Source organism: Rattus norvegicus, chromosome X (assembly GCF_036323735.1).
Source record: "Rattus norvegicus strain BN/NHsdMcwi chromosome X, GRCr8, whole genome shotgun sequence".
Taxonomy (NCBI): domain Eukaryota; kingdom Metazoa; phylum Chordata; class Mammalia; order Rodentia; family Muridae; genus Rattus; species Rattus norvegicus.
Genome location: NC_086039.1, coordinates 145,006,553 through 145,026,006, shown reverse-complemented (window position 1 = coordinate 145,026,006; position 19,454 = coordinate 145,006,553). Strand labels below are relative to the sequence as shown.

General features: G+C 37.5%; 1 protein-coding gene and 1 pseudogene across 3 annotated transcripts in view; one reads left to right on the top strand and one right to left on the bottom strand.

The window, feature by feature from the left end:
* The window catches only part of Ldoc1 (LDOC1, regulator of NFKB signaling), a 272,729-nt gene that overhangs the window by 84,601 nt on the left and 168,674 nt on the right, over positions 1-19,454 (bottom strand). For all 3 annotated transcript variants that reach the window (XM_063280184.1, NM_001402267.1, XM_039100224.2), the window contains one exon: positions 8,398-8,486. The gene's annotated coding sequence lies outside the window, so the exon portion shown is untranslated. The remainder of the gene's footprint in view (positions 1-8,397; positions 8,487-19,454) is intronic.
* Positions 11,704-19,454, top strand: part of Tpm3-ps1 (tropomyosin 3, pseudogene 1) — an 86,738-nt pseudogene continuing 78,987 nt past the window's right edge.

Sequence of the window (19,454 nt, the reverse complement as noted above, 5' to 3'; positions counted from 1 at the left end):
GCAAACTCTCAGCATGCTTTCCCACACTGTCTGGGCTTTCTTAGTCTTTTGTTCTGTAGTTATCTGGTTCCATCAGGTCCTACCATGTGGCTGCTTACAAGTGTCATAGTTTTTCTCTTCTCACCTCCACCTCCCACCTCCAGGCAGCTGCTGAGGTTTACTGGCCTTGTGATTTTTCTTTTAAACTCTAAGAATTATTGTCCTTCAGATTCTTTTTAAGTACATTTTAAATTTTTTTTTCTTACCAACAAAACTAAATACACCAAGAATGAATTCCAATTTGTGGGTAACTTCCAGTAATAATAATTCTAAATTGGGCCATCTGCATTTATAATAGACTGATAATACATAAAACCAATTCCACAAATGTCAGAATAGAAATACAATAATGAGAAAAACAAAATAACAGAGGTAAGTTGTCTCAGTAATTTGGGCTGAACTTAACTGTTTAATAACTTTCATGATAGCATTTACTTCTTTGTGTCAGTATTCAAATCTCCAACTCCTTTCCAGAAATTTATTTAAGGGGAAAGGCAATAGAATATCTGTCATTCTAACCCCAATTGAGATTCACATTAGTAGCACATAGTTTTCTCATTTTAATGCTAACAAGGTAGAAGTGAAACCTACTTTTCAAGCCACTGAGAATGGATATTGGGTAGCCAGGATATAATTAAGATTTTGAAGTTCATCTGCTCAAGATTATCATTCTTTATTGGACCATTAACATTTTTAATTTAATTCCTTCTATTTTATTAGCTAACCCAAATGCCTTTCTGTCCTCCTAGTACAAAAAATATTCTCTTTGATCTAAAATTTCCAGTCACTAGTGAGTCTTTTATTGACTGGGATTATACATTTACCTTGTGCATTTATTTTGAGTTTTTAATAAACAGTTGTAAAATAATAAAACTGAACAGTTATGAATATCTGAGATTTTAGAAAAGATACTTTTGGAATACAAAGACCATCACGGGCAGAAAGATCATGGCTGAGTTTTTTAAGCAACAAAAATCAATAATCCTTAGAAACTACAAGAATGATAATGAGATCACTAAAAGTAACTGAAAGATTAAAAGACACCTTCAAAGATGACTTTACATTTATATGAAAATGGTTTTATAAGATCTGTTGTCTATTTTCAATTATCACACGCACAAAGACCAAAAGCAGAATTCACTGAATTCCAAAAAAGTAAACGAAATGTTAAAATCTATATTTTATTTATTTATTTACTTATTTATTTATTCCATGTATGTGAGTACACTGTCATTGTTTTCAGACATATCAGAAAAGGGCATCTAATCCCATTACAAATGGTTGTGAGCCACCATATGGTTGCTGGCAATTGAACTCAGGACCTCCAGAAGAGCAGTCAGTGCTCTTAATCAATGAACTCTAGCCCATAATACATTTTAAAATTACAAGAAATGAAGCAAGAGTAAATTTAAAGAACAGAAATACATCACGTCACTTTAAAAAGTGCTATGTGACCTTTTAAAAAGAACTTTTGGATAAAGGAAGCAAAATTATCAAGCACATACTATTGACAAATAATTATATGAAAAATGCTAACTTTTGAAATTGTTATCAAAAGGTATACTTAAAGAAAACTCAGAGCTTCAAATAACTTTATTATAATATTAATAACATGAACATGCTCAAGTTTCCAATATCTCAAAATCCTGTCCTACCTTGACTTCATATTTCTCTCTACTCACTATGGCCACAATCACACATCCTTTTACTCATGGTTCAAATTTCATTACCTGGACCAAATAGTAAAGTGAAATTTTAATGTGAGCTACATATATACTTTAAATAATTCTAACAGTCACATTTGTAAAGTAAAAAAAAATAGACACAATTTAGTTTAATAAGTTTGTACCTATACCAACTAAATGCTATTATTTTAGCATGTAACCAATATAAAATTATTTTGTTTCAATATTTTTAATATTTTACTTGTCAATGACTCCTTCACTTTACATGTGCCACATTATAAGTGTTCAGTAGCAACATATAGCTTATAATTATCATAATAGGAAGTATGGTCCAAGCAAACTGTACTTTGTTTAGAGTGGATCACATTGATAACATACATTCTAAATCAGGGATCACCTTTCTTGGAAATGAGATGTAGGTCAATGGTAAAGTACTTGCCTATGTATGTGAAGCCCTAACTTTAATTACTAAAAGTACTGAATAACATGATGGGAGAGGCTCCCAGGAATCATTGTTAACCCTCACTGAGATGTCTAAGACTGGGAATATGGAACCTAAAGAGGCCCCCTCATCTAGCTAGACAGGGCTCGGAGTGGGAATCTCTCCCAGTGGGAAGGACAGAAACCATCACAACCACAAAACTTTTGACTCAAAATGTATCCTGTTTACAAGAAATGCAATGACAAAGATGGAGCAGAGGCTGAGGTCAACTAATATCTGGCCCAACTTGAGACACATCCTATAGGCTAGCACCAATTACTGACAATATTAATGATACTCCTATTACAGATAGGAGCCTGGCAGTACTGTCTTCTGAAAGGCTCCAGCAGCAGCTGACTCGGACAGATGGAAAGATGCACAGTCAAACATTGGACAGAGGTCAGGGACTCTTGTGGGAGAGGTGGAGAAGGATTGAAAGCCCTGAAGGGGATAAGAACCCCACAGGAAGATCAAGAGAATTAACTAACCTATGCACTTGTGAGCTCTCAGAGACTGAGCTGCCAAAAACCAGCTTTGGCTTGAATAGGGGTTCAGAGAGGAGTATCTGGGAGCAGCAAAAACATATGCCTCAAAGTCAAATAGTGAGTCCAAGCTGACGGCCCATGTTCTGCTCAAGACAGCTTTCCCACTACTTTTCTCTGATATGCTTTCTCTGGAGACCTCAAGACAGCTCTCTTTATATATAGTTTCTGTTTGAGACAGTTCTCCAAGAAGTTCTTTCTTGCTATTCTAAAAAGTTCTGAGGATAGCTCTTCTTTTGCAGATCATAAGCTCAGTCTATTTTTTTATTATAAATTTTTATTTGATATTTTATTTATTTGCATTTCAAATATCTCTTTCCAAGTTTCCCCTCCAGAAACCCCCTATCCCATCCTCCCTTAGACTTTTTCTATGAGGGTGTTCCCTCACTTACCCACTCCCATCTCCCCCCCGCCCCGGCTTTCCCCTACACTGGAGCATCCAGACCTCACAAGACCAAGGGTCTCTCCTCCCATTGATGCCCAACAAGGCCATCCTCTGCTACACATGTGGCTGGAAACATGGGCCCCTCCATGTGTATTCATTGGTTGGTGGTTTAGTACCTGGGAGCTCTGGGAGGTCTGGTTGGTTGATAATGCTGTTCTTCCTATCTAGTTGCAAACCCCTTCAGCTCCTTCAGTCCTTTCTCTAATTCCTTCATCGGGGACCCCGTTTTCAGTCCAATGGTTGGCTCGAGCATCTGCCTCTGTATTTGGCAGGCTCTGGCAGAGCCTCTAAGGAGACAGCTGTATCAGGTTCCTGTCAGCAAGCACTTCGTGGCATCCACAGTAGTGTCTGGGTTTGGTGTCAGTATATGGGATGGATCCCCAGGTGGAACAGTCTCTGGATGGCCTTTCCTTCAGTCTGAGGTGAAGGCGATCTGACTGTGACATCTCTCACCTCATTGATCACAGGGTTGATTCGGTTGATCTGGCTGGCTAGGCCAGGTGGGTGTCCCCTTCCTCCCTCACCATTTCATGTGTGTCCCTCCGGAACATGTGCTAGGTCAAAGAGGAAGATCTTCCAGGAATAGAGGAAGTCTTCAGTCAAGGGTATAGGAGTAGCTGTGCTCCCCTGCTAGAACCTCCAAACAAGCTCTCAAGGTCAGTCTTTATTTTAAATATCACTGCAGTCATTTAATATAGGTTTCATTTTATTATACTACAAATCAGCGTCCAATGACCCAGCCCTTTGAGTCTTAGACAGCAAGCACATTTTTTTTTAATATTGTCAAAGAAGTCAGAAATCTGTTTGCTTCTGATAGTTATAGATCATAAATTAGCCGAGTGGGACTCCTATGCTGAAATTATCATTTCTACCACACCTGGGCCTGTCCCAGGCCTACCCAGAATTCAAGAATCTATCTGCCTTGTAATCAAAAACAAAAAACTTAACTATGTGGGAATCATCAATCCCTAAATCTCTTTATCTCTTTCCTTAGTATCTTCTGAGAAGTTGGCTCATAGCATAGCTGCTTCTGTTCCTTTAGATTCAGGAAGCCATCATATAATTCATATTCCATTCTTTTATTTTTTTCATAGTTGCGAAATTGTATATTTTTGAACTCATGTTTTCAGAGTTCTTTTCCATAGCCTTATGGGCTGTCCTGAAGGTCCCAGCGTCCATTGTTTTGCTAAGACTTTTGTCATACCTTTCCCTCTGGACTCCTGCTGTTCCTGATTATCATGGAGTCATTAAGGTTAACAAGGAGGTCATTCGTCAAAGGAAGAATGTGAAAATATGTACAGTTTTCTACAAACAAATCTTATGCCCACATCAGTCATCAACCTTTGTGGAGGCCAATGCCCAGTTGGCACTGGTCAAAGGGTGAGAACCGAGTCATTCAGCCCCTACCAAGGCCATTGGTATTGAGTCACCAACCAAAGAGCATATATGGGCTGTACCATGGCTCTCCACACATATGTAGCAGTTGTGGAGCCCAGTGTTCTCGATGTGGATCCCCCAACAACTGTAGCAGGGGAGGCTGTCCCTAACGATATAGCTTGACTCTGAAATCCCTTACCCAACAGGGCTGCCTTGTCTGGTCTCAGTGGGAGAGGATATACCTAAACATGCAGAGACTTGATGTACCAAGGTGGGGGAATAAATAGAGATGGCCCCATCCTGTGTGAGGTAACCCAATCACAGAAAAACACACATGGTACGCACTCATTGATAAGTGCCTATTAGCCCAAATGCTTGAATTACCCTAGATACACAGAACACATGAAACTCAAGACAGATGATCAAAATGTGAATGCTTCACTCCTTCTTTAAAAGAGGAACAAGAATACCCTTGGCAGGGAATAGAGAGGCAAAGATTAAAACAGAGGCAGAAGGAACACCCATGCAGAGACTGCCCCACATGTGGCCCATACTTATACAGCCACCCAATTAGACAAGATGGATGAAGCAAAGAAGTGCAGGCAGACAGGAGCCGGATGTAGATCGCTCCTGAGAGACACAGCAAGAATACAACAAATACAGAGGCGAATGCCAGCAGCAAACCACTGAACTGAGAATGGGACCCCCGTTGAAGGAATCAGAGAAAGGACTAGAAGAGCTTGAAGGGGCTTGAGACCCCATATGAACAACAATGCCAACCAACCAGAGCTTCCAGGGACTAAGCCACTACCTAAAGACTATACATGAACTGACCCTGGACTCTGACCTCATAGGTAACAATGAATAGCCTAGTAAGAGCACCAGTGGAAGGGGAAGCCCTTGGTCCTGCCAAGACTGAACCCCCAGTGAACGTGATTGTTGGGGGGAGGGTGGTAATGGGGGGAGGATGGGTAGGGGAACACCCATATAGAAGGGGAGGGGGAGGGGCTAGGGGGATGTTGGTCTCTAAACCAGGAAAGGGAATAACAATCGAAATGTAAATAAGAAATACTCAAGTTAATAAAGAAAAAAGGGGGGAAAAAAAAGAGATGGCCCCATCCTCTAAGAGAAGAAGGGGAGAGGATAGGGGGAGGAGCTCTGTGAGGGTGATTGGGGGCAGCAAAGAGATGTAAAAATAAATAATAAAAAGAAGAATATGTAAAATTTAGATCTCTAGGGGTATTATATCTATAATGCCTTTCTGTAATGTATTTTTCTAGTGGTTACCTTGTTAATCTCCAAATGATGACTATTTAACATTAATCTCTAAGAGGTCATTTATTTCTTCTATGAAAACTCAGTTGGGTCCCTATTTTTCCAAAAGTGATAATACATATTTATCCCTAATTCTCTTTACTCCTTGTATATAATAACATGGTTATAGCTAGTGTATCAAAAATCAGTAAATGAAAAAATAAAGTAAATATAAATATGTGAAAATACTTGCACATAATTCCATTTTAGTGAAATAATGACATACCAAACTCACTCTCTCTCTCTCTCTCTCTCTCTCTCTCTCTCTCTCTCTCTCTCTCTCTCTCTTTCTGATGTCTGGTTATTAGATCAAAATCCAACTCTATTGAAATTCTATAGCTCTTACTTCTACACAGCCCAAATCTTGAATGCCCAAATCTTGAATTTCTTCACTGAAAAATCAGTATGTTTTGATTTATTAAATGCTTTCATTATGAAAGTGTCTGGTGCTGATAATCATGACTAATAATCTTGGAGTGAGTCTGTTTCCTTAACTACTCTGCTAAATCTGTCCTGCACTTTAAAATGTCATCTTCAACATAGCATTTCATAAGGATTTTAGAAAGAATTATGACATATTTTTAATCATCAATTACTGCTGGAACCTTAAGTGAAAGGGAAGTAGAGAAGTTTCCTCTGATTTTCTAGCATATTAGCTATACTAAGAAATGGTCTGTTATCTTTCATAAGTCTGTTTTGTTGGTGTCTTATTTTCCATTTTCCTCATGGATTTAGATGCTAGAATCATTTTTGTGAAGCACTAACTTTATTCAATTCATTTTAATGTAGTATTTTAATCACTTGATAATTTCACACAGTATATTTTAATTATATCCCATCCCTCTGCCTAGTTCCTCATATGTCCACCCCTTCCTCAATTCCAGTATTAATGTTGTCTTCTTTGTTTCTTGTTGTTACTTTACTGTTTTATTTTTGAGATTGCAATACAGTTACTTTATTTCTCCTTCCTTCTTCTTCCTCCAAAGCCCTCATATACTCCTCTTTTCTCCTCTCTTTCAAATTCAATGAGTCTTTTTTATTAGTTGTTTTTGCATATGTATATGAATGGGTACAAATACACATACTATATATAAATGTATATATGTATGCTCATATATATGTATATATATGTATATGTATGAATGCTCATATATATGTGTGTATATGTATATGTATATGTATATATAATACACACCCACACTCACAAAACCTGTTCAGTCTGGATAATAGTATCTATATGTATATATGTTTTAATGTCTGACCATTTGGAATTGAATAACAAATTAGTAGGGAAGACGATTTCTCCCACTCTCACCATTCATTAGTGGTCTATAGTGTTTTTGTATAGGATGGAAGCCCCATTTTAATGGAATAATAACAACTTTATTCACCTGTTTATTTAGTTTTGATTAATGTCAGTAAGCTTTTTGTTACAGTGACAGATACTGGAATCATAAGTGGAAGGAGGAATTATTTTGGCCTAGTTTCAGCCCAGGTAACATGTAACTGGTAACATGTTTCCAGGTCTGTAGTACAGCAGTACATCATGATATAAAAATAGATACCAGAAACAGAGACATAGAAAGATTATTTTCTATAGATTTCCTTTCCTTTTCCTTCATGGCATCTAACATATTGGGTATTGCCAACCATATTCAGTGCAGTTTAATTCTTTCTCTCAAAAATAAATAAAAACAAAAAAAGAAAAGAAAACCTTTTCAGACACATTAAGGAGTATACTATCTCCTAAATCTTCCTCCTAATGTTTCACAATCTAATCAATATGATGATTAGAGATGAAGATTAAGCATCCAAATGAGTTATTATATGTCTCACCTTTTTTGTCTGTTGTGTCAGCAAAAGATAATTACTAGTCAGACTAGGAAACCTCCTTGAATAAAATGAGTTTTGTATATGACAATGGAAGATTTTGAAAAAGAATATGGTAAACAAAAATGTGTTTCTGTAATTCTGAATGTAGATTCAATACATCCACAGCTAATATGTTCCATGGTTCTACAGTTTTGAGAGAAAAAATGACTAGATTAAAAGTAATATACTTCATTTCTTTACTCGATGTCTTAGTTAGGGTTTTACTGCTGTGAAGAGACACCATAACCAAGGCAACTCTTATAAGGACAGCATTTAATTGGGGCTGGCTTACAGGTTCAGAGGTTCAGTTCATTCTCACCAAGGTAGGAACATGGCAACATCCAGGCAGGCATGGTGTGGGAGGAGCTACGAATTCTACATCTTCATCTGAAAGCTGCTAGCAGCATACTGACTTCCAGGCAGCTAGGATGAGAGTCTTAATAGGCCACACCCACAGTGACATATCTACTCTAACAGGCCCACACTTACTCCAGCAGGGCCACACCTTCTAATAGTGCCACTCACTGGACCGAGCATATATAAACCATCACACTCAGCCATGTCTCAGTCCATTTATTGTTGCTATTATTGCATATCACAGAATAGGCAATTTGTCAATAAAAGAAGTTGGTTTGGACTCACAGTTATGAAGCTTGGAAAGTTCAAGATTAGGAAGCGTCACCAGCAAATAACAAAGATCCTTCTTCCTGACAAGTATTCTGTGAAGACTCCTACAGCAACAAAAGGATATCAGAAGTTGAGATAGCAAATAACAGCAAGAGCTTGGTTTTATAAGAGAGCCACTCCCTCAGTCCTCCTAAATCACCAGTCCATTCATCCAAGTATTCAATTTGCTACAGGTGAAATTTGTAGTACCTGCTTAAACCATTGCAAAGGCAAAGTAAGGCTTATTTTATTAAAAAAAAAATCTCCTGATAATGTTGAAGTACAAATTCCTAAGGGTCATCTGAGACAATTCCAATTCAATAATTTTAGATAAGTCTTAATTAAAATGGTCAGTGGGACTGAATTTAGGAAAACTGTGGACACATTTTGAGAGATTTTTGACCAATTTACTAAATTAATTATAAATACATTTTTATTCTCTTGTAATAATTGTCATCTTGCAGAATTCCTGCCTCAGTCTGCTTACCTTAGCCTAGTCTGCAAAGTTTCTAATGTCCATACAATTTTATCTAGGCCTAGAATGTTTTCATCCTCTGAGACTTGCTTCTGAGTAAGATCATCTTTTCTAGTTCTTTCTGATCTCTGGCTGGCTGAATCAACTCAACAGTTCTGCCTAAACTCCTCTCCAATCTGAGTGATTCAGTCTGACTTTCCTCTCTCAGAGTTTTCTGAACTGTTCTGTTTGGCCTCAACTAACTCTAGCAACCTGCTCTAATCTCATGGCTCCTTTTTATTCTCTAGTTCATTCTGTTTTTCACCTGTGTTCAGCTTGTTCTCTCTTCAAACTGTCTCTGTGAAAAAAAATAGTAAAACTGCTTCTTCTCTGCACTGCTCTGTCTCTGTCTCTCTCTGTATGTTTCTGTCTCTCTGTCTCTCTGTTTCTCTGTTTCTCTGTTTCTCTGTCTCTCTGTTTCTCTCTCTATTTCCTCTCTCTCTCTCCCTCCCTCCCTCCCTCCCTCCCTCTTTCTCTTCCTTTCTGTTAATTTATCTATTCATTCACTTCACATCCCTCTCACAGCTCATCCCCCTTTCTTCCCAGTACAGGAGACACATGGTCCCTCTCCTCACCACCTTTCCCCTCCATCTTTGAGAAGGAAGGTGTTCTCCACTAGGTACCAACCCACCCTGGCACCTCAAGCCACTGCAAGACTAGGCACATCCTCTCCCATTGAGGCCAGACAAGGCAGCCCAGTTAGGGGAGCAGTATCCAAAGGCAGGTATGCCCCCATCCAATTGCAATTTTTGAGGTTCCCGCATGAAGACCAAGCTGCACATCTGCTACAAATCTGGAGGATACATAGGATAGAGGGCCCCCTTATATGTCCTTTAGTTGGTGTTTCAGTTTCTCTGAGCCCCCAAGTGTCCAACTAAGTTGACACTATTGGCCTTCTGGTAGAGTCCTTAAACCTTCCCCTAATTCTTTCACAAGACTTCCCAAGCTCCATCTAATGTTTAGATTGGGTCTCTACATCTGTTTTAGTCATCTGTTGGTTTGGTAGAGCCTCTCAGAGGCTAGGCTTCTGTCCAGTGAATCTAGTCTGACAGATACAAACCTATCCAGAAGCTCCAAGGTACTTGAAGGAGGAAGGAGGGCAAGCAATGTGTTCTTATACATATTCTGAGAACAGTTCGGCACATCCCCCTCACCCAAATTGGCAGGGGTTGCTAATGCATTCATTTATGTTCGTCTCACACAGGGAACCTGTGTACGCAGGCCAGCAGTGACAAATATAGCTGTCAAGAGTATCTTCACATGTTGCATTATTATGACGAGGCTTTGACCAACAATGAGGCACCAAAGTCTCACAGTGTGTCCCTGGAAATCCACTATCCATTTAGACACAGAGGTTGTTGTTTTCTCTATCCACACATAGACCGTGTAGATATGGCTGACTGGCACATTCATCAAAGTTGAGTTTCCAGTGGTCTCCAAAGAATCCAGGTACATGGTCACAGAAGTAAGCTCCAAGAGCATCCTGACATGTGGCACCATGTAGACACAGCTAGGATCCACATTCATCAATTTCCAACTCAGTTCACAGGAGAACACACTTGAGGACAGACACAGATGTATCCTCCTAGCTCATCGAGGCATAAAGCAACAAGGAAGGGAACAGGAGATGGGAGAAGAGATAGGGAATGGAACATGGGTGGAAACAAATGTAGATAGGGCCAAGGAGAGAGGGTCAAGAGAGTGAACAGATCAGGAGGGTAGGGGAAGCAGGGAAAGAGCATCTCTAGGATACACCAGAGACCTGGGTTGTGGGAGCCTTCAGGGAGGTTATGAGGCTAGCTGAGACTCCTAGCAGGTGATATACAGCCTGAAGTGGCCACCTCCTGTAGCCATGCAAGACTTCCAATGCAAGGAAAAATACACCAACCTATCCACAGACCCTTCAATCCAAAATGTGTCCTGTCTACAAGAAGTGCAGGGTAAAAGAAGTCTCAGAAACTGAAGGAATAGTCAACCAATGACTGGCCCAAATTGAGCTCCATCCCCTGGGCCAGAACCAATCCCTGACACTATTAGTGATACTGTCTTATGCTTGCTAACAGGAGCCTTGCATAACTGTCTTCTGAGAGGTTCTACCTACCAGCTGATTGAAACAGATTGCCAAACACAGCCAAACAGATAGAGCTCAGGGAGTCTTGTAGAAGAGTTGGGGCAAGGAATGAGGAACCTGGAGGGGATAGGAACTCCACAGGAAGACCAACAGAGTCAACGAACCTGGACCTTTGGTAGCTCACAGGGAATGAACTACCAACTAAAGGGCAGACAAGGGCTACACTTAGGCCCATGCACATATGTAGCAGATGTGAAGCTTGGTCTTCATGCGGGTCCCCCTACAACTGGAGTGGGGGTAGGGGCTTACCCTGACTATTACCTGCCTGTGGATCCTGCTTCCCTAACTGGGGTGTCCTGATTAGCCTCAATGGGAAAAGATATTCCTAGTCATCATGAGGTGCCAGGATTCATTTTGCAATAAACACAATATCATGTGTCTCTTAAAATTTTGCTAAAACAATTCTACACCTAAGGATTTACTACAAAAAAAATGTGTTGCTTGGACATAACCAATAATTTGGACAAAGAATGTAAAGATCTAAAAGACCCTTGCTGATTCTTCAGTTCCTGGCAAGGAATTGCCACTTGTATGAACACCCCAGGAGAAAGAGGCTTCCTGTGCTAATGTCCTCCTGGGTACAGTAGATTGATCTGTGAAACTATTACTAATTCCTAGAGAGGGAATTTCTGCCAATATGGAGGAATGTGCCATAAAGTCCCTGAGCATCCTGTCTGTGTCCGCCCTGCTAGATATGATGGACGTTCTTATGAGACAGATCACAGTGAGTGTGCTTCCTTCTCTTGCCACAGAGGCTGTGTGCCAAGATGGGACCAATGACTACTCCTTCTTCTGTGTGCCTGGCTCCCGAGGCAGATATTGTTAACGTGGAAGCAGATGAATGGATTGTTCTCAAGTGGCTTCTCTTTCCTCTCTCTTCTCATAAGAGTTAGGCAGATCCTATTCTGTCACACCTTTCTCTGATTTGTCACTTTGTCTGCCATTCATTTAGAGAACACTTTCAAACATGGCTGCTCCCTTTTGTAAACTAACTTTACCTTCATTGTTAGGTATTAAAGGTGTGTACTAAGGGTATGTCTATGTTCCAGCCAGAGGGATTAATGGTATGTATTAAGGGCCGAGCTACACCACAACTAGAAACAAGTCATTCAGTAAATAATACAATCTCAGGGTTCAGAATATGATCAAATATCCTTCAATAATTAATAAAAGAGAAATGAAAACTAGAGTAAAAAAAATCAAAATCCTCAATAAAATACTTGCAAATCTACTACAAACATACCAACAATGCCATCCAAAACCCTGATGCCTAGATACTGGCATAAAAATTTGATCAAAACAACCAGGGCAATATGTCTCCACTAGAGCCCAGCAACTCTACCACAGCAGGCCCTGAGAAATCAATTTAACTAAATCACAACGAAACAACCACAAAATAGCCTTTATGAATATGATAGAACCAGGAAATCTGGAAATGAAAATTTTAGAAATGTAAACAGTCAAGCTTTACCTACAGAATGCAAGAGAGGAAAGAGAGAGTAACAGGCGTTGAAGACACAAGAGAAGTAAGAATATCCATGTCAAATAAAATGTTAAATCTTAAAAGAAGATCTGGTACAAAACATCCATGAAATCTGGAAAACTATGAAAAGACCAAATCTACAAAAAATAGGGATAGAAAAAAATAGAAGAAACCCAGGTCACAGGCACAGAACATATTTTCAATAAATTCAAAGGAAAAAAATTTCCTAACCTAAAAATATAGATATAACTATTAAGGTAAAAGAAGCATACAGAAAACCACATAGACTAAACAAGAAAAGAAATTCCCCTCAGCACATAGTAAACAATGCATAAAATGTAAAGAACAAAAAATGAAAGGAGGGGGAAAAAAAGAACATGGAAAAGCAGACCTAGTAGAATTACAGGTGACTTCACAGTGGAGAATCTAAAAGTCAGAATTGCCTGGACAGTCTACAAACCCTGAAAGACCACAGATGCCAGCCCAAACTAATATACCTAGCAAAAACTTTCAATCACAATAAATGGAGAAAAATAAGACATTCCATGATAAAACTAAATATACGCAATATTTGTCCACAAATCTAGCACTCGAAGGAATGAGAAGGAAAACTCCAACCAAAGAAAATTAAGCACACCCAAGAAAACACAAGGACCAAATAATCCAAGATAACCAATTCAAGAGACAGGAAACACACACACACACACACACACACACACACACACCACCACCACCACCACCACCACCACCACCACCACCACCACCACAGCTGCTGTCACCACCAACAACAACAACACAAACAACAGCAACATCAACAACAAAATAACAGAAATCAAAAAAGACTGTTCATCAATATCAATATCGATGTTCTCAATACTCCAACAAAAACACACAGACTAACAGAAGGGATATGAAAACAGGATCATATAAGCAATTTAATTGACTTATAAATTCTAGTAATATAAAAACAACTATAAGTTCCCAACCTCTCCCCCAAAATGGAAACAATTTTAACAACTACACATCCTATAGAAAAAGAATATCCAAAATATATAAAGAACTCAAATATCAGAAATACAACAATGCAGTTAGGAAGATGATCAGTTACCTCCTCAAGCAAGCTACATATATATGTTTACATATACACGTACATATACATGTATATATGCATATACATACATATACACACATATATATACATACACACATATATACATATACACACACACATACACACACATACACACACACACACACACACACACACACACAAAGAGAGCAGCACAACTGCTTTCATGAGCCACTTACAAGAATGTGAGGAACTAAAATGCACAAGCTTTCAAATGCAGCTCCAAAGTCCAGAAGTTGCTCACACCATTCTAATGTAAAAGGAAGTTTCTTTAAAAAGAAATCTTGAACCCTATTAGTACTATGATTTCCCTGTTTTTTTCTCCTTATCAGTTCTGAACTTGCAGATCCTTATCCAAATATGAAGATTTTGATACTAATAGTTGAAAATAAAACATAATATACTATTTGTAAGCATGATACCTATCCAGAAGCTAATTTGCTTTGAGTTGGGGAAAGATTTGGTTATGTCTTGTCTTTTTTTTCACTGTCTGCAGATTATGTACATTTTCCCCAGGCTCTTCATGACTAGCCATTGGTCTTTCCTTAGGGGAAGGCCATTATTTGGTACACATCAGCAGATTTTCCTAATTTGACAGTGAATTTCATCAATTCACTTCCATATTCAGCCACTCTAAGCACCAAGACACAGATGTAAGGACACAGAAATAACTTAAATGCTCCCAAATGTTGTACACCATCAACTAGTGTGGAACTTCATTTAGAAAATGTAAGTTTGTCTGTTTGAATACAAGTCTCAGAGAAGTAAAGGTTTATAGTGAGTTATGGCTCCCTAATAAAATCTGAAGAATTGCAACCACAATATACATGCTGACCTAGAGGGGAAAATCTTATGGAGCCCCACCCCTAGACAAAGAACTTCAGGCAATTAAGGAATCCTGTGAGCAGTAAAAAACATTCTTCCTTAGAGACATGCCACCTAATTACAGCTCTGAAATCATATACAAAGAAATAACGCCAAATGGACTGAGCAGGTTAAGTTTATATATAACATTTATATCTTTATATAGAGAGATTTATATAGTTGGGTGTGTGTGTGTGTGTGTGTGTGTGTGTGTGTGTGTGTGTGTGTTATAAGAAAGAAAAAGACAACCCTTTTGTGCGGGATCAAGGAGAGGTACATGGAAGGAATTAGAGGGAGCAAAATAAAAGGGCAAATGATACCACTACATTTTAATTGTAAACATTTTTTGAAATGAAACTTAATCTTGGTGCCAACGTGAGATCCTTATGGGAAAAGAAGTAAGCCAAGCACAAAAGAAAAATTTCCACATGATCTAACTTATGTGTGAAATTATCCAGTGGAAGTTGAGAGCAGAATGGTGTTACCAGAGGCAGGAGATGAAAAAGAAAGCAGCGTGTACTAAGACAAAGTTAATTAGCATGAAGTGTTGGTGTGCTGTGGTATAGCACAATGAATACAACTAATAAGATGATAGACATTTCAAAACTGTAGAAGAAAATATTCTCTTATTTTTGACATTATAGTATAACTATAGTACTTTTTCCCTTCCCTTTCCTTCCCCCAAACCTTGCTATATAACCCTTCCTGCAGATCTATGTGCCCCCTTTTCAATAATTGTCATTACATGCACCTAAATATAACCTGTACAGGCTATAATATTACTTTTCTTTCTCTCTCTCTTTCTGTCTCTCCTCCTTCCCGCCTCTCTTTCTCTCTGTGTGTCTTTGTATATTTGTGTAATTGTATATTTGTTTATATTTGATTTTGTGTGGAGAGTCTGTATACACATCTGTGTGCATATCTTCTTGGTTAATGTTTCCCCTAATGACGTTATACATTATTTTTTTTTTTGTATTAGGATTTCTTACCAAGTTTTGGGCAAAGCTATCTGTAAGCCTCACAGATCCTCCCACTCTGCCTCTTCGGCCCTGAGATTATGGTACAAACCTAATCTAGTTTCTTATGTGAATGCTAGGGGATCTGCACCCAGGCCCTCATGTTTGCATGGCAAGTATCTAATCAACTAAGGCATTTTAGCCAACCCCAAACATAGTATCTGAAACTTAGGTTTCCCAAATCCAATCCAAGCCAACTTATATGTAGTATTTTTTTGCTTCATTGTCTACGTAATTATAAGCTATTCAAAGCATGCCTCTCATACATCATACCTTAAAGATAAATGTGAAATAATTTTATATTTATAAATGTGAAATAAATTTTATATTTACATTAAATGCTTAAATAGACAAACATGTTTGTATATAATAAATATGAATGCATTATGGAATAAACATTGAAAATCATATACTTTAAAGTTACAAGTTTACACTTGTATTCCCAACATTCAGAAGGGTCAGGCAGAAGATGAATGATATATGAAAACTGACATGAATTAGTTACAGAACTGATGATGGATATGAGATAAATACTTGAAGATAAAATATAGTAGATTAAGAATAGTTAGAGGATGAAAAATAGAAGATGATGGAAAAGGTAGAATATAGAAGACATGTAGATGGAAAATAAGCAAAGATAGAAAAGGACAGATGATAAATAGATGGAAAAGAGGCATAAGGTAACTAACTACAGGATACAGGATGGATGGAAGACAGATAAAGGATAGCTAGAGTATAGAAAATAGCTTAATGAAAGACAGACAAGGGATAAATGAAAGATAATTAGTTAGAAGATACCAACACAATAACTATAAGATAGATTAGAGATGGAGATAAATAAAATAAGGGAATATACAGGATAAGTGATTCATGGGTGGTAGAGAGAAAATAGTAGAGGACAGAGAACATAGTTGGGAGATAAACATGGGCTAGGTAAAAGAACGAGAATAGTTATATGAAAGACAGATACAGGATTTCTAAAAGTCAGATAATAGATAGATGGCAGAGAGATAAAAGGTAATTAAGTCGTAAATTATACATGGATAGTAGACAGAGAAGTCCAGCTAGAGGAAGGATAAACGATAGATGTAATACAGATACAATATAATTACAGGATAAAAGATAGATAACAGAGATAAAAGTTAGCTAGAGAATAATAATTCATGGATTACCACAGACACAGGATAGCGGGAGGATAGATGATACATAGATGGAAGGCAGACATGGGCTAACTAGAGTATAGATGATTCATAGATGGAAAACAAATGGAATAGGTAGAGTAAATGTGACAAGCAGAGGAAAAAAGTTAACTAAATGAGATAAAATAGATAAATGTTAGAAAGGGAAGGAAAAACAGACATCACTAGAGGGTAAATGCTAGGAGGAAAATATACACAGAATGGCTAGTAAATAGGTGACAAATGCCATATAGTCCCAGAATAGTCAGAAGAAAGATAGATAGATTGATTGATTGATAGATAGATAGGTAGACAGACAGACAGACAGACAGACAGGCAGGCAGGCAGGCAGGCAGACGGAGGGACGGATGGACAGATGGATGGATAGGTGACATAGAATGCCTGAAAGGACACACAATAGGAAGATACAAATTGATGCAGAGCAGCAAAGAATAGAGTACATTTAGATGGAAGGCAAACATAGGAGAGCGAAAAGATATGTGATAGATACAAGGAAGTTAGACACAGAGTGGATATCTAATAGATGATTTATAGATGCAAGATACAGGATAGGTATTATATAAGTGATACGTGGGAGACAATAGGTGGAAGGCACAGGATGACTAGAGGATGGATGACTATTGGATGTTTCATTCAGGATAGCTAAAGGATATATAATAGGGGAATGGAAGAGAGACATAGGGTAGCTACAGAATAAGTCATAGAAGGTAGACACAAGATAGCTAGAGTACAGATGGTAGATGAAACACAGATAAAAGGTAGATAAAGATAGGTAATGGATAGATAGATAGATAGATAGATAGATAGATAGATAGATAGATAGATAGATAGATAGATAGATAGGGTCATCTAATAGTATATGCTAGACACATAGGATATATACATAGCATATTTAGGGAATAAATGATAGATGGAAAATAGTTCCAGGATATCTTAAAGATAGAGCATGAATAGATGGAAGAAAGACAGTGAATTGTTAAAAGTTATTTATACAAAAAGATGTAAGATAGCTAAAGTATAGATTTCATGTAGATGGAAAGTAGACACTGGATATATTTTATATAAAAAGATAGATATAGGATAAACAAAAGAATGTATAATAAATAGATGAATGGCAGATACAGAAAATATATACAATATCTGATATTTAGATAGAAGACAGAAAACAAATAGCTAGAGAATAAATAGATTAAAATAGACCTAAGATTTCTAGAGTGTAGATTATAGACAGATTGAAGATAAACACAGCATGATTAGAGGATACAAGGCAGATGGATGGGAGATGCATATTATAGCTAGAAGATAAGTTAAAAATAAATGGAAGGTAAATAAACTATAGCTAGAAGCTAGAGGACAGACAGGTGAAACATAATAACAAGAAAATAGACACAGAGGGCACTTGAGGATAAATGATATGTGGAAAATACCGGATACCTATACAGTAAATGAAAAATATGAGAATGAATACAGGATAGCTTGATGATGGATGATAGATGGAAGATAGATTATAGGATAGCGAGAGGATATAGGATATATAATAGACAGGTTATAGACTTCTAGCTGTCCTTTGTCTATTTCCTATCTATCCATCTACCATCTCTCTCTCTCACTCTCTCTCTCTCTCTCTCCATCCATCCATCCATCCGTCACATTTTTCTGTATATCCATAACTATCTTTTATTAATCAATCTTCTATGTTCTAGCTATACTCTATCTTTGATCTATCATCAATTTTCTAACTCTCCTGTGTTTACCATCTCTCTTTCATCTATCTTCTATCCATGTTGTGTATCTTCCATCTATCAACAGTCTATCTTCTAACCATTCTATCTATCTATCTATCTATCTATCTATCTATCTATCTATCTCTATATCTATTTATCTATATCCATCTACCTACATAGATATAGATATTACATCTACCATATATCTTGTAGTTCAATTGTGTTTATCTCCCATCTAGATACCCCATGTCTTTAAATGATGCTTTAGCAATCTTTCATATATCCTCTATCTATATATTGTCCACATTCCATTTATTATTTTCAAATTATCTACCATATATCCTCTAACCATTCTATGTCTATCTTCTCTCTGTCTGTTACCTGTTCTGTAGATACACTATGTCTATTCTTCATGATCTTTTCTCTACCTGTTATGCTTCTAACTTCCAAGTGCCAATTATTCTAAAGTTCTCCTCTGTTTACTTTATCTCTGTTATCTTTCATCCATCAGTCAGGTGATCTCTAGATATCTTGTGTCTATCCTGATGCTTGATATTGTCTATCATCTAACAATCTAGTGGCTGCTTTCTAGCCAACTTCAAAAATGTTTAAGTATTTTTAAATTTCTTATTCTTCAAGTTATTTTAAAATTACTTCCACAACTCTGCTACTTCTAACTACAGAGTGATATATTACATCCACCTACTGGGTATTCAAGGTCAATCCAGTATACCTTATAAGTATGCAAAACTATATCAGATGCTAAATGCCTGAAGCCTGAGGTTTTTTGGGTTCTTATCCCTAATGATTGTACTGAATTTCATATTTGGGTCTGGATTTTATACGAATAAATTATTCTCTAAGTACATAATTGAAGAACATTAATATTCAGTCTTTGACACAGACTAGAATCAAAGCCAAATTCATTTATGAACAAGAATTAGTTAAACAGAAATGTCACTTAACAATCCAA